Source organism: Panthera onca, chromosome D3 (assembly GCF_046562875.1).
Source record: "Panthera onca isolate mPanOnc1 chromosome D3, mPanOnc1 haplotype 2, whole genome shotgun sequence".
NCBI classification, from domain to species: domain Eukaryota; kingdom Metazoa; phylum Chordata; class Mammalia; order Carnivora; family Felidae; genus Panthera; species Panthera onca.
The window spans coordinates 91,094,967-91,115,433 of record NC_138350.1 but is presented as its reverse complement, the minus strand read 5'-3'; the positions used below and the strand labels follow the sequence as shown (position 1 = coordinate 91,115,433).

The 20,467-nt window shown below is 56.8% G+C and overlaps 1 protein-coding gene across 1 annotated transcript in view; it reads left to right on the top strand.

Moving 5' to 3' along the window:
• The first annotated feature begins 1,252 nt into the window (after positions 1–1,252).
• Positions 1,253–20,467, top strand: part of MBP (myelin basic protein) — a 113,839-nt gene continuing 94,624 nt past the window's right edge. The window contains exon 1 of the mRNA XM_078435126.2: positions 1,253–1,367. The gene's annotated coding sequence lies outside the window, so the exon portion shown is untranslated. The remainder of the gene's footprint in view (positions 1,368–20,467) is intronic.

Here is a 20,467-nt window from a genome sequence, read left to right as displayed (position 1 = left end):
ATTAGCCGGGCTCCCTCACTCTTGCCCTGTTTCCCCGTTTCTGACCCGGAGCCCGAGGGCATGAGGCACGAAAATTTTAAGTGTGGCACAGGGGCGTGCGGTTTCCACTCCTCCTCCTGACCCCGCACCTCACACTCGGGAATCTGTCTTTCCCGAAGAGAGGATCAGGTTGAACATTTATATTACTGCAGACAGATTTCTCCTAGAATCACCAGCACCTGAACTTGGTTGCGAGACCCCTGGGGTCCCTGAGGGCGGCTGGTTGGGGCAGACAGCCGTGAACCCACACCTGGCTGGCCCAGGGGACACAGGCTCGCTACATACTTCCCCCTGCTCCTAACAAATACTGCCGCTCCCTGTGGGCTCCGGGGCAGTGACAGATTCAATTCCCTGACCCCGAGTCCAAGTCAGGAGGGACACCAGCGTGTCAGCTCTCCCTCCCACCTCCGACCTCCCCACCGCCAGGAGGCGGCCAGGAGCCATGGGGGAGAGCCCACCTGCCCATCAAGTCCGTGTGTCCAGGTGACTAATGTGCGAACAGCAGGCTCCCTTCAGGACCAAAAGTGTGACACTGACCAGGGGCCCGCCGCTTGGGTGACCCAGGGTTCTTCGCCCCTCCCACTTGGCCGTTTTCTGGTCTGTTTTGTGTGTGTTCTCTCCTGCCTCCTCTGGGGACACGCGGAGCCCCCACGGAGCCCCTGTTTGTGGTGCCGGGATCCACGCAAAGCTAATGACCTGGGGCTCCCAAAGGCCAGCCCGGGGAACCGAAGGGGAGTCGGTGGGTGGATTCGGGCCGGCAGCTGCGCTTTGGACCTAAGTGGCCAGGCTGAGAAACGGGGGCCTGGAGACCTTATCTCAGGTCCCTCCTGGCGGCCTGGGGGGGTGGAGGGGGTGGGGTTGGGGTTCGGAGGCTTGGCCCCTGGGAAAGGTTCCCAGAGAAGCGGTTCGGAGGCGGCCCAAGCCGGCCTCGCCCCGCCGGCACCGATTCTGCGCCCCGGTCCCCGCGCGTCCGCGGCCCTCCGCGTGGCCAGGCGGTCCCCGAGCGGTCCCCGAGGCGGTCCGGGCGGCGGGGCGGGGGCGGGGCCGCAGGTGGGCGGGCTCCGCGGGCGGCCGTGTTTACCTGGCTCGCAGGAAGCCGGGGCGGCGGGGGCGGGGGGGCGGGGTGCGCTCCGGGCCGCGAGCAGCCGCCGTCAGTCACCGCCGCGCGCCAGCGAGGACGAGCCTGCGGCCCTGGCGGCCCGCGTCTCCCTCCCCGGAAGGCGGCGCCGGCAGCTCCGGGACCCGGCCGCCCCCGAGGGGGACCCGGGCAGCGGAGAGACGGCGTGGGAGCCCGCGGCGCCCCTCGGCCTCGGAGCGGCGAGCGCGCGGTGGGTGATCGCGGCGGGGGCGGGCCGCGGGGACCTGGGGGGGGGGGGGGTGACGCGGGGCGCGGGGCTCTCCGGGGCAGCGGCGCAGGTGGCGCGCAGGAGGCCGCCCGAGGTCTCCCTGCGAGCTGGTGGGCGCGGGTGTGGACGCCGGTCTACAGCGGCGGGCGCGGGAACCCGACGGGTGGCCGGGTATGGTCTCTGGCGGGGTCCGGCGGCCCCGTCGCGGGAAGAGCGGGCGGCCTGGGGTTGGCGGTGGGGGTGGGGTTCGGGGGTGGGAGGTGACCGAGGTCAAAGGAGGCGGCTCTGGGCGGCGTGGAGACGGGTGCCGGAGGCGGCGAGCTGAAGAGCAGGCTTGGCGGGGGGGGGGGGGGGGGGGTCCCGGGGGGTCCCTACCCGGTTAAAGTGCCTGCAGATTCCCCGCGTGGAGCCCCGCGGACGCCCCCGCCCCGCCCCAGACGGACCAAGTTTCCCTTTGATCGCGGGGGGCGGGGACCGGAGACGCCTGGCTTCCGCTTTCTCGGGGCCTGTCCCAGCTCCGTCGCGCGCCGCCCGCGGCCACCGGGGTCCACCTGCGCCCACCTGCGCTCCTGGCGCCTGGGAGCGGGCGGCGCGCGCGCCCCTCCTGGGCCCGACGCGGGGGAGGGGGGGCGGTGACCCCCAGGGTGTGTGTGTTGTGCTCTCAGGGCGCTGGCGCCCAGGTGGCCCGGGTCTTGTGGGATGCTGGTGGCAGCGCCTGGTTTCTTTTAGGATCTGCTTTCTCCCCTCTTATCGGAAGGCGGAGTGGAGTTTGCAGAACGTGTACGGTTTTTTCTGGGGGGATCTCAGTAAGGCTCTGGCAGGAAATGGGCGCGTTCTGGTTCCTGTTCTGTTTTCCAGTTGCGACAACCTGAGAGGCAGCGACATGTGTTGCGTCCCTGTCTGCTTGAGGTAGCCGGGATGTGTGCTGAGGGGTGTCAGCGTGGTTCCGGGGGGCCGCTCATCCGGCCAGGGACGCCCACGCTGCTAGAAGGAGGTTTCCAGAGGAAGTGGAGTGTGGGAAGCATCCTATGTAACCCCCGTGGTTATTTGAGATTTTCACCGGCCAAGGTCAGGGAGACATTTTACAGACCACGGCCTCCAAGTCGGGGACCACCCTGAGAGACATCACTGCCTGGTGTAGAGCCGGGGAGCCTGGGACCCAGCGGCTCTTGAAGGGTAAGCCGGGTGGCCCGCACGAGGCGGGCAGCCCAGACAAGGAAGAATGCCCATCAGTAGTTTTTTGTGGGTTGTTTTTTTTTTTAATGGAATGAACAAAAACCTGAAGGGAAGGAAACCGGTTAAAAGTTACTGCACCACATCGCTTAACAGTAACTCTCAGGGTTGTAACTGTTCTGAAATGACTACTTTTATTAACCTGGGGTCACACAAAAGTATTTGGTTCAAATCCAGGGTGAAAATCTTTACCTAAAGTATCACACTCTGCCCCCAGATAAGAAAGTTTGGGAAAAGTCACTTGCTTTGTGATTTGCCTCTGAATCCTCTGTGGTGGTTCTGAACGCTGGGTCTTTCTTGCTGCTCGGTGGCTGATGGCAGTGACTTTGTGCTGAAAACTAGACCGCAGCCTTCCCTGGGATGTTCTGTTGCCACCTGAACTTCCAAATGTCAGTTGAATCATGTGGTCGCCAACAGTCAAGTAAGACGTTGCCACCCCAGGTTTCCACAGCCCGTCCTTTCTAGCCACCGCCAACGTGCACCCTCCCCCCTCCCCCTCCCCGAGCCCTTGGCACCACAAGTCCTGTTCCCCATTTTCTACAATTTCATCATTTCGAGAATGCTGTAGAAATGGAGTCTTACAACATGCAGCCTTTCTTTTTGACTGGCTTTTTTTTTTTTTTCCCACTAAGCGCAATTCTCTTCAGATCCGTCCAAGTTGGTTATATATCTGGCGGTCTTTCTGGTTTATTGCTGAGCAGTATTTCATGGTACGGATGGACCACTCTGGATTCTTTGGTTTTCAACCATTCACTCTTTGAAAGGCATGCTGATCATTTCCAGTTTGGGGTTATTGAGAATAAAATCGCCGTGGCCATCCACGGACAGGTTTCCTGTGAACGTAGTTCTCATGTCTTTGGGATACATGCCTGAGAGGTCAATTGCTAAGTCATAGGGTAAGCACGTGTTTAATTGTATGAAAACAAACACAAAGACAGCTACACTCTTTTCTGGAATAGCTGTACCGTTTGCGTCCCACCAGCAAGGGAGGAGTGACCCAGGATGCGCACAACCTTGTGGGCATTCAGCACCCTCGCTGCTTTTCAGTTTAGCTGTGAGAACAGCTAAGGTGTCTCACGTGACGTCGTGATGTTAATTTGCACTTCCCTCCCCGGTAACGATGTTGCAGATTTTCATGAGTGTAACTGCCATCTGTGTATCCCGTCGGTGAACAGCCTGCTCGTGTCTGACTGGCTGTTTGGCCTTGATTGTCCTTAATGTGTTCTAGACGCGGGTCCCGGTGGTTTGCAGGGATTTCCTTTTATGAGTTGTGATGGTGGGGGTGGGTAAGTAAGAATTTTCTGTGAGCCTGACATCCTAGAGGCTTTTCCCCCGTTGTTTTTTCTACGTATTGCAGATTTGCACGTTCTGCTGAAGGCCGATTTAATTTCTCCCGAAGCGTGAGGTGCAGGTTGAGGGCTTTTGGTTTTGTTCGGTTGGTTCTGGCCTGAGTGTCTGGTTGTTCCCAGGCTGCTGTCGAAGGGAGGGTCACCCCTCCCCCAAGGTGCTTTCCTCCTTCGTCAGATTTGTGCGCGTCTGTTTCTGGGTTGTGGGTGTCTGTTCCGTCCGCCAGGGTACACAGTCTGGATTACCGTCCCGGGGGAGTAAACCTTAACGTCAGGCAGACTGGGTCCTCTCTGCTTTTCTTTATTAAAAGCATGGTGGCCGGGGCGCCTGGGTGGCTCAGTCACTTAAGCGTCTGACTTCGACTCAGGTCATGATCTCGCGGTTCCTGGGTTTGAGTCCCATGTCGGGCTCTGTGCCGACAGCCCGGAGCCGGCTGTGGAGCCTCTGTCCCCCTCTCTCTCTGCCCTTCCCCAACTCGTACGTGAACTCTCTCTTTCTCTCCCTCTCAGAAATAAATAAGCATCAAAATTTTTTTAATTAAAAAATAGAAATCGCGGTGGTTCCTGAGGGCCCTGTGCCTTCCCTCGCAAGTGTCACAACAGGCTTGCCTTATATCAGAAAACTCTCCGTGGGATCTTGACTTCCTTTTAGCTAATTCACTTTCTTTGAGAGTGAAGGGGTTAACATTTTCCAAAACAAAAGAAAGGAAATGCGGTTTTATTGGTAATAAGCGATGAGCCACGTTGCACGCTTAGTGTTACGGTAGAGATAAATATAAAAAATATACCAAAAGGCAAGTTTTAACAAAGGGGAAAGAGCATGGGGAGACGGGGCTGAGAGGCAGAGAGCAGGGCAGGGGCCGAGAGAGGCTTTCTCAGTGCCTGAGGGCCTAGTTCTTGGCCACACCCCCCCCCACACACACACACGCAGAGACACGTACACCCACACACTTCTCCACACACACAACCTGACACGCACACGCCCACCTGCTTGCACCTGGATTCCGTGTGTGCTGGCCGATGCTGGGGACAGTCCCCCAGGGGCACAAAAGAGCTGCCACTCTGTCCCCAAAGGTTATTTTAAATAAGGGTTAGTCCTCTGAACCTCTCGGCCCGGAGTTTCTGTTTATGTGACACCTGTTCTTGGATATAGACATACATCTTCAGGACGTCCATAAAACCCATTCAAAGGCGCAACTAAGCTCCGCCTCCCCCAGTCAGATGTGTTTTCTGGAAGGACACAGACGGGCTAACAGTGGACTCTGCAGGAAGGCTGTGTGTCCATGGGTCCAGGCCCTCCCTGGCACCCAGTGGGGAAGCCTGGCAGTGCTCCTTCTCAGTCTCTCAGCCAGCCGTCGAATCCGGCCACCCCCTAGTGGCACCAGCAGGCCCAAGGGCTCAACCCCGCCCCGTGCCAGGCCGGCCACACGAGCGCCTGGGGACCGCTCAGAAACCAGAGGCCTTTGCAGAACAGCTCTTCTTGGGAGGAAAGAAGCAGGTAGGAAAACACTCACTTTTTTCACGTGCGGGAGCATGAGAAGCTCTCTCTTGATGGGGGTAAGACACAGCACAGCAAAACCGACCCCGACTTTGAAAAGGGGTCAGCGGCTCGTAGATGATAACCAGGCGGGTGACACCTTTCAGAGTGTGAGGGGGTTTCTCTGAGGCCTGTAGCCACAGCCTTCTTACAGGAAATGAGCTTCTGCTCAGAGCCCCTTGGCTGTTTTTCTTGAGGATGAAGTGCTTCTCTTGGCTACGTGTTGTACAGTTTATTTTTTTAAAATTATTTTTTAACGTTTATTTATTTTTGAGACAGAGAGAGACAGAGCATGAACAGGGGAGGAGCAGAGAGAGAGGGAGACACAGAATCTGAAACAGGCTCCAGGCTCTGAGCTGTCAGCACAGAGCCCAACACGGGGCTCAAACTCACGGACCGCGAGATCATGACCTGAGCCGAAGTCGGACGCTTAACCGACCGAGCCACCCAGGCGCCCCTTGTACAGTTTAAAACACAACGATAGTCACAAGAGCCGTTCAGTATTTCATTAAATGCAGCGGTTTTCAGCGGCACGCGGATTGTGATTTATGCCATAACGAAGGTTTGGGGTTGGTTTATGTATCTCCCCTGTTTTAAAACCACCCAGAAAGGGGCGCCTGGGTGGCTCAGTGGGTTAAGGGTCCCACTTCAGCTCAGGTCATGATCTCGCGGCTCGTGGGTTCGAGCCCCGCATCGGCTCTGTGCTGACAGCTCGGAGCCCGAAGCCCGCTTCGGATTCTGCGCCTCCCTCTCTCCCTGCCCCTCCAAACAAACGTTAAAAAAAATTTTTTTTTAATTTTTAAAATTTTTAAAAAAAAATTAAAAAAAAAAACACCCAGACAACCGCGAGGGCTGCTGATGCTCCTGTACGCAGACGTGACGGGATTGTACTTGCTTGCGGGTTTCCTTGTGATCGGTGGTCAGCATCTGGTGCTGACCACCTGGACGTCTGGTGACCGTGCGCTCTGAGTATTCGGCAGCTGGGCCCTCACTCATCACGGCGCCACGTCCCCACCCCCCCCCACCCCCCCCCCCCCGCCCAGCGTGGGGCCAGTGCTGCCCACCCGGGGACCCGGCCCAGTGTCTCCACCACCCAGCGGCCTGGGGCCTGGGGAGACCCGGCTCCGCGGGAGCAGTGCGCCTCGCTGCACCCCGTTGCGTGAGATTCGTGTATCAGAGAATGACTCCTCTTTGCTGCAGCGCAGTTGGGTGACAGTTTGGTTTTTGTCAGAGAGGGTGGCGAGTGTGGCCGTCCCGGTGGTTTTGTTTTGTTTTAAAGTGTCTTTAGAGAGAGAGGAGGAGAGAGAGAAGGAGTGATCGCCTGTGAGCAAGCGGGGGAGGGGCAGAGAGGGGAGCGAGGCGGAGCCCCAAGCAGACCCCCAGCGGTCCGCACAGACCCCGACGTGGGGCTCGATCCCACGAACCGTGAGATCGTGGCCTGAGACGAAATCAAGAGTCGGACCCTTAACCGACTGAGCCCCCTGCCCCCACCCCGGGCGCCCCCGCGGCCCCAGTGTTTTAAGTAGGGGTGGGAAAGGTGGGGCTCCCGAGGGCCTTGTCGCCACTCGCTGGCCTTCCTGCACAAGTGCCGTCCCTGCCTTGTGGGGTCGGGCGCCGTGGGATCTCCCCTGCCCCAGCCACGTCCTGCCCGCCCTCCAGGGAGAAAGTGTGTCCCTGCCGGCGGGAGCCGAGAGCCGGGAGGACGCTTCTCCGGCAAAGACCTCGCAGACACACGAGGCCACCGCCTCCCCAACCAGCAGCCGAAACAGAGAGGAAGGACTCACGCAGGCACAGTTCTTCCTTATCCGGGGTCCCGTGGAAACCTGGAGGCGAAGCTCGCACAGAGCGAACCCCCCGCCCCCGCCTCTGTGTAGATTGCCAGGGGGCGCAGAATCGGCTTGGTGGCCGGCTGGCGGGGAGCCCGCGGGCCCCGTGTCTTCTCACGAGGCTGCTGGGACAGGGCTGGCGCCTCAGCCCCCTTGGCCGGTCGGCCAACCACCTGCACACATTTCGTCCAGATTCCTGTTGAATGCAGGGTCCCGGGCCCCCCGCTTCCGCCGCACCACCCACAGCTTGGGGATCGGGCGCAGGAGTGTGTGTTCTCGTAAGGTCCCCAGGAGACTCCGAGGAGCCTGCTCTGAGGGAAGGAAGGAGCCGTGTCCGGTCTACACGGGGTTATCCGAGCGTACACGCGTGTGCTCACACACGTTTTCATGAGGGCACCGAAATCCGTGTGTTTCCCTAGTCGAGCGACTTTGCGTCAGAAAGAGGGACCCGTGGGAAATAAATTCTGTGCTTTTATTTCCTGCCTAATGAGCACTGGCGCCTCTGACGAGGAGTATTTACGGGTGCCCCTATTCTCATCCAGGTGCCTGTACACCTGAAGCCTAACATTTTTGCGAAACTTGCTCTAAAAGCAAACGCTACGGAGCTGTGTTGCAGGCTTCCCAAATGCAGCGAATACATGATTAATCTTTTAAAACCCGTTGACCATGCTCCACACTGCGTTCCCAGGTCCACCAAGATAAGACGGGTGTGGTTCTTGGCCCGAGAAGCTTCTCCGTATTACTGGGGGATTAGATGCACACAGACAGGTTTCCCAGGGCAAAACGTCTGCCCACGGCCCCGCGCTGCGCACGGACAGCCACGCCGCGGGACTGCTGGTGAGCGGGACCCCCGGGGAGAGGGAGGGAGACAAGGCAGCCTTCCCCAACAGCACTGCACAGTGAGGGGGACTCTGCCCTGCACCCAGGTCCCTCCCAGGCCTCCTGCTCCCCCAGCAGCCCCGCACCGCTCCCTGGGGTGGCCTGTCTGGCCGTCCTGGAAGTCCTGCTTCCTCGTAGGCCCTCTCGTCCCCGGGGCCCTTCCCTCGCTGTGTTTCCAGGATGTCCACCTTCCCCGCTCAGCTTTTAGCAGCGGTGGCTCTCGTCTGTGGTTTGGTAGCGTTTTGCCGATGAGGGATGGGTGTTGGCTGCCGCCTGTGCGTTCTGGGAAACCTCCACGTACGTCTACTGGCCTGGGTGTCATTTCACAGCGTGTGGGGCTCGTGCCTGCCGCATCCACGGAGGGACGGGCTCTGCTGATTCTGATCATCACCAAACAGCTGACACAGCAGGGTCCGGATTGTGCAGGAGTACGCCCAGTCCTAAGGTTGACTCAGCTTACTGTCCTGCCTTAAAAGACCAGATAAATTAAAGCAGGAATTTAACAGAATTAGGAAGTAGCGGTGTGTGTGTGCTTGTGTGTGCGTATGTGCACGTGTGGCCGTGAGGGTGCCGTGGTTGTTTTCATCCTGGTTCTTTGGTGTCTGAAAATGTAATAACCTTGGGCTAGCTGGGACCGAGGGTGTCTGACTGTCAGCAGCAGCTGCCCTGTCCTTCCTAGAAATATGAAGACGATCGATGACACTTCAGAGACGGCGTAATGCATCCATAGCTTCCGCTCATCGCCGTGTGTTGCTGTCTGAGAGGCGGTGTGGTTCCAAACGGGAGATGATGGCTCTTTTATTCTGTCGTCGTTTGCGTATGTCCAGACTCATTTTTGAAGAGAGAGGGATTTAGACCAGATGCTGGAAGCTGACCTTACTCATTTCAGGCTGCTGGTGGGAACTTGCTCTGTGAAGCAGGGTGTGAGTGCACACAGTCGGCAGATGAACTCCCTGAAAATGCAGTGCGAGGTCACGGTCGAAACCACATTAGGGAACCGTCCTAACACCATCTATAAACGAGGGTCCGTAGATCTGCCTTTACAGGGGATTAGCGACACCCAAGTGAAGTGTGCAGTAGGAAAAGGACGTTTTAATGGGAGAGCACATTAGAACCGGGACAAACTTCAAACCCCTCCAAAAGTAAAAACACAACTGAATTTGCTCATGAAGAAAGAGACGGTCGCCGGTGGTGCCTTTGTGCGAGCTACCGTGATCCGGTCACCTCAGACCTTGTGTCTCCGCAACGTGACTCCATTTGCTCTCGTGACGTGGGCTCCAAGACGAATTTGAAGAAGGCGCCCCGGGCTCAACCAGGGTTTGTCCCTGACCTCCTCCAGTGGAGTGACACTTAATGACCGTGACACCTGTCATCGGGTGGGGTCCCGGGCGTGGTTGCTCTGGGCTCCCTGACTGATCACAGACATCTGATGGTGTCTGGTGGAGGCCAGGGGAGGGCAGATGTGAAAACGTGCAGACAGGGAAGCCCAGGCCCCACGCCGTGCCTACAGTGAGGTCTTGGGACAGCCTCAGCCGTGGGCCTGGCTTTCGCACCAGTGGTCCCTGCTGGGCTCCTCTGCCCCGGCAACCCGGCCGGTGACCGGATAACCAGGCTGCCCTCCACCTGGCAGCCAGTCGCCGTGCCGGATGCTGCTTGGATTCACCTGGCTTCGGGTGCTTCTGTTTAACGACATTTGGGCGAAGTTTTATTAGAATATAATGTCTACCTTAGCACTCTGAAAGGGTAATTAACTCACGTAAGAACGCTCGCCCCTCGACATCTATTACACACTGTAGTATGTTTCCACGTGGTGTCACCCAGGCCTGTCGTAACCAGTGACTGGTGAGCGGAGCACAGGTGCGGCTTTATGTGACCCCGGGGCCACCTTGTCTTCTGAAGGGCTGCGTCCCACCTCCGTGCTGGATCACCTCCCGGCCCCATAGGAGCCCGTGTTTGCCCTTGACCGTGGGCACCTGCACACAGCGCGTGGGGGAGGCTGCTGGTCCGGGGCTTCCACACCCTCCACCACTTCTGCTCCTCTGGTCCCCATGCGACCAAGCGTCGGAGGGCTCTGTGCGGAGCTGAGGGCGGGGCCTGCGACTCTGGCCGCCGCCCTCTGTGCTCGGCACCCCAACCGGCGTGTGGACCCACGCTTCCTTTCTGGTTCCTTCTGAGCAAGGGCTTCTGTTTTCAGAGGGCTCTGCCCTGAGACGGCCCTTCAGTGCCCCTGGATCCGAAACTCCTCCCCTGCCGGTGCACCAGGCTGGACGGACCTCCCGGCAGCTGCTACTCCCCAGGCCTCCCCACGGTTCACAGGTTGCTCCGGTTCTGTGGGATGCCACAGACCGACGACGGGTCTCCAAACACACGTGTGCCGTGTGTGTGTGTGTGTGTGTGTGTGCACGTGTAAATGGGCATGTGCACATGTGATTGAGAGAGGGGACAGCTTCGAGTACCTACGACGTCCTCATCACCATTCTGGTGCTGGGAAGGTAGCAATGTGCCTCTGGAACTGGCCTCCGACAGCCTGTGGGGTTTTCTTTCCCAGGCGGACCCTGTCTCGCTCTAGAAAGGTCTCAGGCACAAGTAGGTGAGGTGAGGTCTGAGGATTCGCCTTCAAAGTGACCGGCGGGACAACACGTCTGTGTCCTCCTACCCAGATCTCAGAAGAGGGAGAGACACAGCACGGACGCACCGTGCATGGGCGTGCACGGGCGAGTACACGCTTGTGTGGGCACGTGACGCAGTCCAGCTCTTTTCGCCCTGCTCCTCCGATGCTCCTTCTGGCACCGAGCACCAAGGAGACGCTCACGTCGTGAGTTTTCATAGCATCTCGTCCTGGACTTGGCCTCTGGCTTCAGGAAGCCAGCTGTCGTCAGCAGTCGGACACAGCGTGGGCGGCTTTGCCTAAACCTTGTCAGGAAACGCTCCAGTTGTAAAGACACAGGGAGTGTGAAGTCTGTGCTCAGCCCTGGTGGAATCTGAACGCTATTAGCGGCTGCCGAGTCTGGAGCCAGCCTTGTCCAGCCCCTGGTTTCTCCAGAAACACAGCAAATGGGCCCAGAGAGGCCAGGGGGCCCGTCCACGGCCGCCTCACTGCCACGGGCAGGTGGTATTAGAATCCGGGTTTTCTGCCCCAAGCCTGTTTTCTCCCACACGTCCTGTTCCTTTGCTCTTTCAAGTAAGCTGGTTCCGCTCTGCCTTTAGATGTCCCCGCCCTTCATCTGAATCTGGGATGGGGGTCAAGTAAGAAATGCTGCGGTTTGTATGGAGTATGAAGGGTTAAGACTCCTCATGATAGTATCATAGCAGTTCACCAGGGAAGCACTTTATAGCCTACAAAAGGCCATCCCAGACGATCTTGATTTTGATGGAACAAGAAAATCATAAGGCCTCAACCTGGTAGTAATAAATCAGTGCCTTCTGAAAGGATATCGATCTTCCTGCGCCTTCAAGGTACCACTTAGAAACCAAATGCTGCACAGAAACTGCTTCAAAAGCTCAAGTTCAGAATGCAAGCTTCCGGCAATCTTGTGTTCACAATATGCTTCCTGCACTCTTGATTGCCTGTTATGTAATTATTCCTTTATTTCTTTTTAAGTTTATTTCTTTTTGAGAGAGACAGCATGAGTGGGTGAGGGGCAGAGGGAGAGGGAGACACGAATCTGAAGCAGGCTCCTGGCTGTCGGCACAGAGCCCAAGGCGGGACTCAAACCCACGAACCTGGAGATCGTGACCTGAGCTGAAACCAAGAGTCAGAGGCTCAACTGACTGAGCCCCGCAGGCGCCCCTGTAATTATTCCTTTAAGTGCCGTTTTTCAGGAACAGCTTGAAAAGAGACTTCATTGCATGATGTGGTCGTGTCAAGCTTCATTATTTACCGTTGCTTTGCGGTGGTTTTTAGGCAGAAGGAGGTGAGGAAGGCAGGCTTTGTGAAGTTGTCGCTAATGTGTTTTGTACCAGGAGAGCATACGTTAAAAGGCCTGAGATGGAGGAAGAGGGGCCCCCTCTGACCTTTGGATGGAGCTTTTGTCCTTAATGAAGCCAAGACTCAATGCATGGAGAAATCCTTTCTCAGAGGAAATCGGGGGCCGTGCCCAGGTGCCCGGGTCCATTCGAGGCCGAGCTTGAGCCGGAACTCAGGGACCGTCAGAGGCTCATCTTCTGTAAACCGAGAGCTCAGTTAGAGCCCCCCCTCAGCGCAGGGGGAACACAAAGAAGCCACACTGTTGACGCGTCCATCTAGCACCTGTCACGTCGTCACCCCGTCATGACGGCTGCTGTCGGCCTCCTGGATCCAAACCCACAGCCCCGTCGCTGCGTCCTGCTCTCCCGCGACGCGTCTTCCCGCCATTTCTGTAAATACGATTACCACTCCGCAGCATCCTGGATCTCTCCGTTGCGTCTCGAGAAGTGCAGACTCACCCAGTAACTTGTGGCACGCCCGGGTGAGCCTCGGGCCCACTAGACGGCTCCGAGGAGGGTCTCCTGCAGGCCATGGTGGGTTGGTGACCAGGCGAAGCATTCTTTTCACTGATTGCAATCTGGAAGGTTCTGGAAAGAAGTCACTCAGTACTGTGCTGCGTGCCTGTGTGAAGATAAGGTGCCAGTGAGATCTGCTGTCTCTGTGGGACCACTTAGGGGTTGGTGATTTGGATCTGGAGGTTTTAGATCAACAGTTCTAGGATCTGAAACACAGCTTTATCTTAGTTAAGACTCAGACTATGCTCTTTTGGCCCCAGGCCACACAGAAACCTACTGCCCGAGCAGGCGCATTTCCTCCCTGTGCTTAATGATCATGAGCCATCGTGCCTGATGTCAAGGAATGTATGAGTCGTCGTGGAGGTGGGTTGAGATGTACTGAGTCCCAACACACATCGTTCTGTCGTTTGATCACTGGCCCAGGCTCTGAGCAATGCCCAGAGCGTCTGAGTTTCTTCTCACTGCCGCTGACAGTGCCCCGGGTCACGAGGCACCCCCAGATCTCTGGTGACCGGGCAGGTGTGGCTGATGGCCGGCGCCCCGGGCCGTGTGGCCTAACACCCCTGTGATGATGTCGCACGCGTGACTCCCCGCGGGGGCCGAGGAGGGGGATGCCCGTGGGCCGGTCCCGGAAGGCAAGGCCCCTGTGGGGGTTGATTATCCTCTGACCCAGGGTTTGTATCTTCAGGTGCCTGTAAAATATTAACCAGTTGTTTCCAAGCACCTCCAGGAAGTAACATTCACCGTCCCAGGTTTACGCGTTTGGAGCCATGTGGGCCAGAACCCTCAGTGCCAGGCGGGGAGCGTCTGCAAGAAAGGGCATGCCCTGCCCACCCCTGTTACTCAGGCTCTAGATACCTCCGCTCTGAACCCCCGCCTGCCTCGTCCCGGTGCTGGGCCCCTGGCTGGGACAGCTTGTGCGCTGCCTGCCTGACACGAAGCCTCACAGGGGCAGCGGGGCCCAGCATTCGCTTGCGGTGACAGAGTCGGGCCAGCGGTGCTGCGGGGTCTCCAGACTTCCCACCTGCCGGGGGAAGGGGGTGCCCCGATCCGATCCTCTCCCCACGCGTCGGCAAGGCCCGTCTCAACGTGACTTGTGATACGGAGCAAGGCCGGCTTCCTACCGCCTGTTTGTGCCCGGAGACTTTTTTCTCTGTGCGCAGTAGCAGGCCGGGGAGGGGCCTCGTGGGGCGAGACCCAGTCATCAGCCAGGAGGGGAGGGGGAAGGGGGTCCGGACCGCTGAGGACTCTCCCTCCAGCGACACGAAATGGGAGAAAACGGGGGTGTCACCGGGCCATTCCGAGGCCCGCGTGCTGTTGAGTCGGAAACTCAAACCGAGCCTGGTCGGCCTCCCTCGGCCTCCCTGCCTCCTTTCTCCTGGGGGCTGTGTGTTCGCACGCACACCAGCGTCCAGACGCTTGCTCTCATCTCTGCTGTACGAATCGTTCAAGTGCTTGCCCCGGAAATTGCTTCAGACTCCCCGTTCTCACCTCGGCTCCCGTAAGCTTTCCCGCGGTTGACGAGCACGTCACCTGCTGTTCGCTGCCGGACCCCCACGCCCGCCGTGAGGTCTAGCCCGCGAGTGGCCTTCGGAAGTGCTCTTGGCATCCTCCCTGCCTCGTTTCCCAACGTGCTGGAAAGAACCCCCAACTTCCAGATGCCCCCCGTGTTCCCCTCCCCGTGCTGCTCACGCCGCAGATCCGCACGCGCCCGTTTGCCGTGACGGAGCCTGGTGCGGACGTGCAGAGCGTGGAACAGCCCGGCTCAGCCTCACGCCTGTGTCCCCAGGCTCAAAATTGCGCCACAGAGAGCTCGGCCGCTCCGGCGTGAGCTTGAGGACGCCCAGCCCGGAGCCCGCGTCGCGGCTGCTCACCGGTGCCCGTGGGTCGAATCCGAGGGTTTTGACCGCGGCTTGGTTTCCGAGACGACGGCTCGCAAATCCTTTTCAGCATCTTTGCCCAGCGCTGTCTACTGCGGAGACAGTCCCGCCTTCCCGCTTCCTGCACGTGTCACGGCGCGGCCGTGTTACCCGAACCTCACAGCCGCCTGCTCAGGTGGGTCAGGCAGGTGTCACCGCCCCCTTTACAAGTGGGGGCCGAGGCTGAGGTTAGGTGAGTTGCTCGAGGCCGGGGGGCCAGGTCGCAGCCAACCAGGGGCCCAGACTCCGAGTCTGTCATCCCTCAACGCTGCTTTCATCCTGAACAACGAGCTTCTGAACTTAAGAAAACCCTCCCTTCCTCCCACGTCTCCTTTTGTGAGATGGCTCAAAATCCTTAAAACGCTACCCCTCCTGACTAGAAAACCTTTAGACCTTTCAATTGAAAAATATCAAACGAGACCCTGTTTGCTTTGGGTGCATTTCACCAAGGGTGTGCGGCCTTCCCCGGGGTGGACGGGACGGCTGGCGACTCCCTCTTCGTGTTCAGTTCGCTGTATTGACGGACATGTCTCGTGTGACTGACGAGCGTTTGGAGCCCCGCTCACCACTGGGGCGGACGGTGTCGGGAAAGGCTGGGATCTCTGAGGTTAGCGGTCTCCCCGCACAGGGCAGATACGGCGAGGGTGCTTCCCTTGGGAGGGTCGGCCTGCAGCTCTCCTGGGGGTCCTTCTGTCTGTGGTTCGCGTTCCCAGAAAGGAAATGATGATGCCCCTTTGGCAGTTTCACAGCCTCCTGTCTTACTACCTTTATTCAGGTTACCCGGTTTCCGGGCTACCCTGACTACACCCTATCAGTCTAAATTCTACAGTTTTCCTCTCCATCTTCAACCCGCGATTCAGAGGTCAAATAGACCACTTCTGTGCAAATCCACGATCCTCCTCCTACTTTGCATTCTTCTAGAATGTATAGCACCTGGTGATTCCAATACTCGTGATTGACACACTGCGTCCCGAGGACCCAGATCCCCGCCCCACAGCAGGTGTCCACGGGGCATCTCCTGGGTACTGGCTACTGGCCCCCAGTAACGAGGTGCGGGGGCCGTTCGGACCCAGGGCCCAGATGAAGCAGGAACTGTAGTAGTGACAGTGAAGTCTGTTGACCTTTTAAAGTCTAGTAAAAAGCAAAAATCCCGTTAATGGTTGATGACAAAGTACATGGACTTGTGAAAACGTTGCCTTCGTGATTTAAAAAATGAAAGAAAGCAGAAGTTCCCAGCCCGGTGGGATTTTACATCCTGCTGATCTAAGTACATGTTAATGCTCCTCTCGGCTGGCAATGACTCTCAGGGATCCTAGGGGGTAGATTTTAGCAAATTCTCTGTGGGCTCTACGTCTGGACCCGTCTCTGTGGTCAGTGCAGACCCCAGCCCATCCCTCCCGGCACCCCCCAGTGCCCTGCCACTGCGCTTCTTACTGGCCCCGCCCACACTCCCGCAAGTGCACCCAGGACGGGGAAAACATTGCTCTGAAACAGCACACGTGAACAGTCGCACCAGAGACCGATGACAAAGGCACATCGCCCTCTGGCTCGACACTGATCACGAAGCAATTATTTATTTAAAAAAAATATTATTACAGGAAAGTTGAACTTTTCCAGTTAAGACATGTGTGGCAGATAGGCTCTTTGGGGTCCTGATTAACTCCCTGTCTGTCTCACTCTGCATTCGGCACCTTATGTGACATACCAGCCATTCTGTAAGAGGGGGAGAGGGCAGTTCTCTTCCTGATGTGTGGTCAGGGCCGTGGCTGTCGGTCCATCACGTTACTGAACCCTCCACAGCACGTTGCTACAGGTGTCCGATCCCAAGGGAAAACCAGAAGCTGAGAGAAATCAAACTTGCTAAGGAAGCTCTACAGGTAACAACTATTGGCAGGCAGGGAATTAAAACCCAAATAATTTCTCACGTGCACTTCTCACCAGTTATTCTTGTAAGATACCCGGTAGGGATTTAAGAAAGTCTCTGCCCTTCCCGTTGTTAAACGTGTGTACCCAGCCCCCCATACAGGTGTTTAAAGGAATGGGTTCCTGTAAGTTCGTATTGTTTTCAAGGCTACTTGCTAGAGTAAGGTCTTACTTACTTTTGTTGTGCCAATTAATAATTTAGAAATGTACGATGCTTAGACCTACTGTAATGGTTTATTCCACATAAGACATATTTATAATATGTTAAAACAATCCCTAGTTTTACTTAAAATACTTTCCTAAAAGCACAGTACCCTCAAAGCTAGATTCAGTCTTCTGAACTTCACTTTCTCAGCTGAGAAATGGGAACAAAGCTTACAGGGCTCTTCCTGTAATTGCATAACCTACAAGGCGGATGCCTTGAGCCCAAAGGCACCGTGAGGGACAGTAGCAGACCAGCTGCCCCCGTCACCCTGACCCCGCACGGCCGCTCCCAGCTTCGTGGGCAGCTCCAGGCTCAGTCCCCGCATTCTGGGAGGTTTGGGCGCACGTAAGAGGGTCTGGGTGATTTCTGGGAAGACCGGTGTGGAGACCTTCTCTGTGTCACAATAACGTTAGCCCATTGCCTGTAAAAACGCACGTGGCGGTGCCTCAGACACAGCCAGTTAGCGTTTCCATTTCCGAAGGCTCTTCCGTAGGGGAACCGCTGTCTCTGGAGTCCCCTGCTCGCAGTCTCCTTTGTCGCCTGCGTGGTGACTACAGTCTCGAACCAGCAGCAGTGCTCAGTTAACTTGCCGTGCTGGGCTGCTCTGTGGTTCAGGGGAGCTCTCCTTACGGGCTCCTTGTTTGGTGTCCCTTCCGGGCTTCTCAAGGGCCGCTGCTGTCCCTGCCCCCTTCCCTTCCCTTGACCTTGTCAGCCTGAGGGGATGCCCCCGCCTGGGGGAGCCCCTGGAAAGGTCTCTGCGGTACACACGCAGTCAGCGATGGTGGCTGCAGCTGTCTACCCCCCAGCACGTGCTCCCATGCACCTGCTGGGAGGATGGAGGGACGGAGGGACGGAAGCCAGGGTGCCTAGAGCCCCCCACGGGGTGCCTCGTTCTCACCACTGGGCAGTGAGAGGGCTTTTCTTCCCTCCACTTGAAAGGAAGCTGAGGCCCAGAGAGGTGGAGCCAGCTGCCCCACGTCGCCCAGCACAGCCTGCCCTGGAGCCCGGCTCCGACCTGCTGCGTGTGCCCTTCACAGAATGAGAGCAGCTGGAAGTGTGGTGTCTCTGCCTCTGCATCCCTGCGCACATCAGCCTCCTGTGCAGGTGCACCCAGACACCCCCCGGGGATTCGGTCCCTGTGGGTGCCTTCAGGGTGCCCTCCGAGGTGCCGTGGGTCCCGGCTGCACGAGGGGCGAACTATAAACCACGAAGGCCCAACGGCTGGGTTGCTTTCCAGTAAGACTGGATCACTCACGTGTGAGGCTTATGCTCACTTCTAGCTCCCCCTCCCCACCCCAGCTCACACCAGTGTGGGTAACCATGCGGGCATTATAGAAGGTTCCAGAAACCCCCGGCGCTGACTAGGAGTGTCCTCTGGACCTGGACTTCCCTCTAAGGAGAGGGTGGCAGCCGGCCACAGCCAGAGGCCATTCGGCCTCCCCTCCCCCACCTCCCTCTTGTCGCTGTTGTACAAGAAGCTTGATGAATTACCCGCGATGCCTCATGCTCCGCGGGCTTCCTTGCAGCACCCCACACGTTCGCCAGAATCCTGTCTCGAGTCACTTAATGGCAAAAATAACGTGGCCCAAAGACGCCCTGCCAGTGTCCCACCTGTGTCCACAGTGGGTTCGGGAGGCTGGCAGCTGGCGGTGAGTCCCCTGTGACCCCCTTGGCGGTCAGGCCGTCACTCGTGGGCGCGCTCTGGTTTGCCCGCGGTCCTACAAGACGCCCCTCAAGCACCACAGGTGCCTTGGAAGGCGTTGGCCCGCGACGAGGCCCTAATCTGAGACGAAGATCGGATGCTACTTGTCACTCGTATCCCCGGTCTTTCTCTCCCCGCCCAGTTTGCATGTTGCGCGTTTAGGGCTGGAATCTGCACGCTCGAAATGATACGTATAAAGTAAGTTCTCCTTCGGTGAATCTGAGAGGCCAGTCAGAGCTACCTGGTTTTTGTATGCCTTCAAAAGTCTTACCTGGACTTGCGTTACTTCTGTCTATCCCGGGTCTTGAGCTTTCTGAATATTGATTAAATATTTCGGGAATGGGATTCCCAAGTACAGCCTGAAGTTTTGCTTGGAAGTGTGATGAAGTTTTGATCAGGACAGACCAGCTTGGAAAAAGCATTACTTTCGCAGCTGGGGAGAGATCGGTCACTGGGTTTCAGCCGCGGTGGGGGGGGGGGGGGGGGAGGGGTCGATCATTGGGTTTCAGCCGCGGTGTGTATGTCGGTGGCGAGGGGGGGGGGGTGGGGAGATTGGTCACTGGGTTTCAGCCGCGGTGGGGGGGGTAGGGGTCAATCATTGGGTTTCAGCCGCACCTCAAAGGCCCTCTGTCCAAACATTGCTCTGCGTTTGCCCACAAGCAACCCCCAGCTATTTATACCCCACACTGTTCTGATTTAGGTTAAATCCTTAGAGCTTTGTCTTCTGGAAGGACGGAACACCTCTCCGGAGTTGCCCAAATGCCAGCCGGGGCGACGGTGAGGGAGGCGGTGGGCACCAGGGGGTAGGGGCTGGAGAGCAGGGTGCCGGGTTGGAGACCTGCCCAGGTGAGAACACGGAACATCGCTCGTTACGTTCAGACAGAAGACGACCCCGGAAGTCCAAGTTGCCGACTTCCAGTTACTGCTTTTGCCTGTGTTTGATTTTTTCCCCTTCGCCTGTTTCACCCACCCACCCCCCACCTCCCCTCTGGTGCCCTTCAGTGTGTTCTCTGTAGAAAGAGCCTGTTTCTTGGTCTGTTTCTCTTTTTTTTTTCCTTTGTTGCTTTGTTTTGTTTCTCGAATTCCACACCTGAATGAAATCACATGGTATTTGTCTTTCTCTGGCTGACTTATTTCATTTAGCATAATACTCTCCAGTCCCATCCACATGGTTGCAAATGGCAATATTTCATTCTTTTTTATGGTTAATATTCCACTGTACGTGCGCACACACACACATACACACACACACTACATCTTCTTTATTCATTCATGTATCAATGGACGCGTGGGCTATTGTAAATAATGCAGTAAACATAGGGGCGTGTATACCTTCAAAGTAGCGTTTTCATATTCTTTGGGTAAATACCCAGTAGTACGATTGCGGGATTATAGGGTAGTTCTATTTTTAACTTTTTGAGGAACCTCCACACTGTTCTCCACAGTGGCTGCACCAGTTTGCATTCCCACCAGCAGTGCAAAAGAGATCCTCTTTCTCTGCATCCTTGCCAACACTTGTCATTTCGTGTTTTGTTTGTTTGTTTTAGCCGTTCTGACAGGTGTGAGGTGATATCTCATTGTGGGTTTGTTTGGTATTTCCCTGATGATGAGTGACGCTGAGCATCTTTTCATGTGTCTGTTAGCCATCTGGATGTCTTCTTTGGAAAAGTGTCTATTCATGTCTTCTGCCCATTTCTGCACTGGATTATTTGTTCTTTTGGTGTTGAGTTGTATCAGTACTTTACATATTTGAGATACTAACCCTTTGTCAGATATGTCATTTGCAAATGTATTCTATAGGTCGTCTTCTAGTGTTGCTGATTCTTTCCTTTGATGTTCAGAAGCTTTTTGTTTTAATGTAGTTCCAAGAGTTTAGTTTTGCTTTGTTTTCCTTGTCATAGGACACAAATGTGGTGCTATGGCAGATGTCAGAGAAATTGCTGCCTGTGTTCTCTTCTAAGATTTGTGTGGTTTCAGGTCTCGCATTTAGGTCTTTAATTCATTTTGAGTTTATGTTTGTGTTGGTGTAT